This window comes from Sus scrofa, chromosome 3 (genome assembly GCF_000003025.6).
Source record: "Sus scrofa isolate TJ Tabasco breed Duroc chromosome 3, Sscrofa11.1, whole genome shotgun sequence".
Classification (NCBI taxonomy): domain Eukaryota; kingdom Metazoa; phylum Chordata; class Mammalia; order Artiodactyla; family Suidae; genus Sus; species Sus scrofa.
In genome coordinates this window covers 96,829,597-96,835,596 of record NC_010445.4, presented here as the reverse complement: position 1 = coordinate 96,835,596, position 6,000 = coordinate 96,829,597, and the positions used below count along the sequence as shown (strand labels likewise).

At 44.2% G+C, this 6,000-nt stretch overlaps 1 protein-coding gene across 5 annotated transcripts in view; it reads left to right on the top strand.

Annotated features, from left to right (window-relative positions):
• PLEKHH2 (pleckstrin homology, MyTH4 and FERM domain containing H2) overlaps nucleotides 2,166-6,000 on the top strand; it is a 126,035-nt gene continuing 122,200 nt past the window's right edge. For all 5 annotated transcript variants that reach the window (XR_002342738.1, XR_002342739.1, XM_021087575.1 and 2 more), the window contains exon 1: nucleotides 2,166-2,321. The gene's annotated coding sequence lies outside the window, so the exon portion shown is untranslated. The remainder of the gene's footprint in view (nucleotides 2,322-6,000) is intronic.

The window sequence follows — 6,000 nt, the reverse complement described above, 5'->3', positions numbered from 1 at the left end:
TTGAACTGTACCCATCAATGGTCTCCCGTGTATTTGCAGAGTTGCACAACCATCACCACAAATTTTAGAATGTTTTCGTTACCCCCAAAGCAACACCCCTCTCCTTAGCCATCACTCCCCAGCTCCTCATAACCACGAATCTACTTTCCATATCTATAAAATTGCCTATTCTGCACATTTCATATAAATGGCATCATACAAAATGTGGTCATTTGTGACTGGCTTCTTTCACTGGGCACAATATTTTCAAGATTTATTCATATTGTAGCATTTATCAGTACCCCTTTTCTTTTTATTGCTAAATAATATTCCATTGTTCCATGTATTTTTCTTAGCACAAGCAGAAACAAGATACCGTTTCACTGTATTCTCCACAGTCAAACAAATTCATTTTGTCATGTTTCTAGAAAAAGGTGACAGTAAGTAAATGTTGGCTGAGTCTTACAAGGGTGGCAGCCGTGTTTTGAAAGCTTCTTTTCATGAGTGACTTTATTCACTCAGCTCTCTTAGTCTATTTAGTATTCTGACTCACAAACGGAAGTGATTCTATTTTGGCATTCTTTCTCTCTTTCTCCTGAACTTAGCTCTTTGGTCTCTACTGACTTGCTGTGTTAGATTTTGCAAGTTACTTAAACTTTGTTTATTTAAATCATGCATGCTTTATAAAATAAGCCCAGTCCAGCCTGCTTGTTTGCCAAAACTGTTTGGAGACAATTTTTCATATGATAGGCATCATCAGCTCCCACAGAAGGCAAAAAGAATTTGATGTGTGGGGGTAGTCTGGGATCCAGTCCAAAATTAGAGCTCATCTGGAAGAAATATGGAAGCCTGATACTCACTTGCTGGCCTTTTAGTCTTATTCGTTTACTGCCTTCCCTCTGTGGAACTTTGTAAATCTTTATCTCTTTTGTGCTTTTTCTATATAAGGTGAGATAAGCTGAAGGAAAAGAAAAAGAGTGTAATGAAAAAAATCCTCCTTCCACTTTATATTGGCCAACTGTGAACCAAAGGGAGTAATTCGTCTGATCTAGCTTTGTGACCTAGGAAGGGATTACCCATAACCTTCAGAATTCTCTCTCTCTTTTTTTAAAACCCTGAGACTGGCCCCTCCAGACCCCTTCTTGTGATTAAAATTAAAATCCAATTACCATAAAAATATCACTCATTTACGCAATGCTCTGTGCTAGGTGCTGAGCAGGATGCAAAAAGAAAGAAAACAAATTCCTGGTTTCACAATGTAATGGAGAGAGAAGGAATGGTAAGCAGAGCAGAATGAGCTTGTGCCAAGAGGAGTGAAAATCTAAATTCTCAGAGTGCAGAAACAAGAAAAGAGATTACTGCTAAATGGGGCAACAAGCATGGTTACACACAGATTATTTGAGCTCTGTCTTAGAGGATAGTTTGAACTTTTAAAGATGGGAAATAGCAGGTAAATGTTCCAAATGGACTTCCCTGGAATAGGGAAACACACAGTAACCGTCTCACATAGTGAAGGGGCAGCTGTGAAAAATAAATCTGAAGAGGAGTTCCCTTTGTAGCTCAGAGGTTAACGAATCCGACTAGGAACCATGAAGTTGAGGTTTGATCGCTGGCCTCGATCAGTGAGTGGGTTAAGGGTCCAGCGTTGCCATGAGCTGTGGTATAGGTCACAGACATGGCTCGGATCCCGAGTTGCTGTGGCTCTGGTGTAGGCTGGTGGCTACAGCTCCAATTAGACCCCTAGCCTGGGAACCTCCATGTGCCGCGAGTGCGGCCCTAGAAAAGGCAAAAAGACAAAAAACAAAAAACAAACAAAACCTGAAGAAAGCAGGACGGAGGACTTGAATACTAGACTAAGTTTTTGATAACTTAAGCAAAAGGAAGCCAGTGAAGGTCTTTGTCACAGTGAATGTACATCAACACTGCCCTTAAGGACAGCTAACCTGGCAAGACGGTGAAAGATCGGTAAGAGGAGACGCTTCTGGTTGGGAGACCAAATGGGAGGGTGCGGAGTCCAGGCAGAGGGAATGGAAAGGGGGAGAACAGTGCAACTGGCTCTGAGCTCTAAGCGTGGCAGAGGCCAGAGGTACAGCTCCTGGACAGAACTCTCTCTTTGGGTAGGGACTGGGAGGAGTCAAACTCATAGCCACACCCCCAGGTGACGTCATGAAGTCGACTGAGACCTCTGCCTGGCTACTCTGGCCGCCAGTCCTAGGAGGAGGCGGTGTCCTTCCCCCCTCCCACTCCGGGCTCGGTGTGAGGCGGGCGCCGGCTGAGAACCCCTGGAACCCCGCGCCAAGGGCTGCCAGGACGTCGGGCGCTACTGGGGGGCTGGCGCAGAGGTAGGCAGATGGACGGGCCGGGAGCCAAGGGCGATCCCAGTGTCCCTGATGTCCGGGGATCCCCGCCCCCTCGAGAACGCGCCGTCCCTGGTGGGCAAGCCGTGCGGACGATGGGGGCGGCGGGCCGATCCGGCTGGCGGGAGACCCGGGGGATGGAGCGGGCCAGCGCCGGACTCAACTCCGCGGCTCTTGCTGCAGCTCAGGCACACGACATGGCTCCCTTTGCTGCCCGCGGGACTGGGGTCTCGTCTGGGAGCGGTGACCGGCGGCTCCTCGCCCCCTGGTCTCCCGTGACATTTTGTTTGAAAACGCGGGGCCCGGGTTGGCGGCGCGGGCGGTCAGGGGGACGCACAAGGCTGCCGCACGTCCCCGCGCCGAGTGGCCCACGCAGCTAGGGATGCTTCGGAACCGCCTCCGCTTCTTGGGAGCGCCCTTTCTCGCAGGGGAGGGGGGGGGGCGGCGAAACTTTTCAAAACTTTAAAAAGCCGGTTTCTACACCTTGATTTGCCGGAGTGTCAAAGTGCCCTTAGATGACCTACCATGAAACTGCACTCCCCCTGAAATATAAGACCGAACATTTGAGCCATAGATTTTGATGTGCGAAACGCAGTGTGAAGAGAAGTTGAGACATTTATGCTGCTAAAGCCCTAGTGCTGTACTACCTGCAGGTCACTGCTTTCTTTGTGAAAATGCTAGTCGCAAGCCTCGACCACACAGCTGTGTGTGTCCCCGAGGAGCTGTGAAGTGAGGACTAGGGGTTCTGAACAGTACCTCCAAAGGGTAGGCTTTGCCCAAGTGGTGTTGGTGATGGTTGAGAGGTTCCTTAAGCAAGGGAATCTTCAGTGTGGTCAAGAAAACCATCTTTTCTGCTTTAGAAACACATACACACACATAACACATACATACACACATATCACACACACATACACATCACACACACATATCACACACACACACAGGTACCTGGCCAAGTTAAGCTGTCCCTTAAGAGGAGAGAATTAAAGAATATGAGATATGAAACTATCCTGAGTTTCATCAGAGTAAGCCTAAGTAGATGAATTCTTTCTTTTCTTTTTCTTTCCCTTTAGGGATTTGGAAGAGAAACAGGAAGTCAAAGTTTCAGAGAAAAGAGCATTCACTCCACAATTGTAAACAGTTTATTTTGTGTCAGTAAATGTTTCCAAAAGTCACTGGGGGTATTTGGAAAACCAAAACTTTTTCCTGTCCCCTGCAGTGAAGATAGATTACTTTCACATTCGAAATCTAGAAATGATACTTATTTAGCAAGTGGTTCTAACTCCCAAAGCTTAGGCTCTATAAAATCAGTAGTAACGGGAAGAGATGGTAGGTATTGTTCAAAATCAGAATCTTTACTCAAGTCCTTGCGTTAACACGGAAGTTACATTATGCTGACTGAAATTACAGAATGAAATGAGAAAATCAGGTGTCTAGACTTCAGGATAGACCATTAGCCAACCAATCTGTTGTGAATTTTTAAAATTATGACCCTATTGGAGTTCTTGTTGTGGCTCAACAGGTTAAGGAACAGACCTCTCTATGAGGATGCAGGTTTGATCCTTGGCCTCACTCAGTGGGTTAAGGATCTGGTGTTGCCGCAAGCTGTGTAGGTTAGATGCAGCTTAGATCCAGTGTTACCACGGCTGTGGTGTAGGCCTCAGCTGTAGCTCCAATTTGACCACCGGCCCTGTAACTTCCACATGCAGTATGTATCGCTGTAAGGAAAAAAATTATGACCCTACTAATAGAGAATGAAGTTATTCAAATCCAGTGATACGCTGAAGGTTTTGCTACTTCACTGTAAAATATGTAATTAGCATAATTAATGAATGAATTGGTATGTTCAACAGAATTTATTTGATGTGTCATTTTCATAGCAGAATACTTTTGGTTAGATATGTGTCTGATAACTTGTCATATTTGAGATTTATAGTTAACTCTAAATTACTTGAGTTGGTGAAAATCTTGGCAGGGGTAATCACAAACAATGGATTATTCATATATATCCACTTAAACTGTTTTTTTTTTTTTTTTTTTTTAGAGCTGCACCTAGAGGCAAATGGAGGTTCCCAGGCTAGGGGTCGAATCAGAGCTGCACCTGCCAGCTTATGCCACAGCCACAGCAATGCCAGATCCGAGCTGCAACCTACACTGTAGCTCACAGCAACACCATATCCTTAACCCACTGAGCGAGACCAGGGATCAAACCCACGTCCTCGTGATCCTGGCAGATTCTAACCCGCTGAGACACAACAGGAACTCCTGTTACTTTTTCTTTACCCATTTGTAAATACATACCTTTTTTATTGAGGTGTAACTCACAAACCTTAAAATTTACCTTTTCAAAGTGTATAGCGCACTGGTTTTTGGTATAGTCACAAGGTTGTGCAACCAGCGGCACTATCTAATTCTCGAGTATTTTTATCACTCCAAAAAGAAACCTTGGACCCGTTAGTAGTTGGTCACCATTGTCCTCTCTTCACAGCCGCTGGCAACCACTAAGCTACTTTCTGTCTCTTGGGATTTACCTGTTCCATATAAATGGGATCATACCATAGGTAGCCGTTTGTCTGGCCAATTTCACTTCGTGTAATATTTTCAAGATTTATCCTTGTTGAAGCAGTTATCAGTATTTCTTTTCTTTTTATTGCTAAATAATATTCCATTGTTCCATGTATGCACTTAGGGTAATGTTTTCAAGATCCAGCCATTGCTGTAGCATGTATTAGTGCTTTATTCCTTTTTGGGGCGCTGAATAAGATTCCATTGTATGGATAGACTACATTTTGTTTATCCTCTAATCTGATGATGGACACTTGGTTTGTTTCCACTTTTTGACTATTTGAATAATCATGTTACAAGTTTTGGTGTGGACTTAGCATTTGGTTCTCTTGAGTATGTACTTAGAGTTGCTGGGTCCTATGGTAACTTTATGTTAAAGTTCAAGGATCTGGTGGTGTCACTACTGTGATGTGGGTTCAGGGATCTGATGTTGTCATTGCTGTGATGTGGGTTCAGGGATCTGGTGTTGTCACTGCTATGATGTGGGTTCAGTCCCTGGCCTGGGAACATCCTCATGCTATGGGCCCAGCCAAAAAAATCCCACACAGCTTTTAAGGAACTCTTAAACTCTTTTCCAAAGCAGCTGTATACTGTGTACATTCTGAGCAGTATATGAAAGTCCCAGTTTCTCTACATTCTCACCAACACTTGTGATTATGTTGTTTTTTTATTGTAACCATCCTGTGTGGTATATGGTGGGATGTCATTTTGATTTTGATGGGTCAGATGTTGACCATCTTTCATATGCTTATTGTCCATTTGTATATCTTCTTTAGCGAAATATCTATTTAGATCCTTTGTCTACTTTTTAATTGTATTTTTTTATTGTTGAGTTGTTAGAGTCCTTTATATATTCTGAATACAAATCCCTTATCAGATTAATACAATTGGCAAATATTTCTTCCCATCTGTGGGTTATCTTTTTGCTTCCTTTTTTTTTTTTTTTTTTTTTTTGCTTTTTTAGGACCTCACCCATGGCATATGAAGGTTCTCAGGCTAGGGGTCCGATCGGAGCTACAGCTGCTGGCCTATGCCACAGCCACAGCAGTGCAGGATCCAAGCCACGTCTGCGACCCACACCACAGCTCATGGTAAAGCC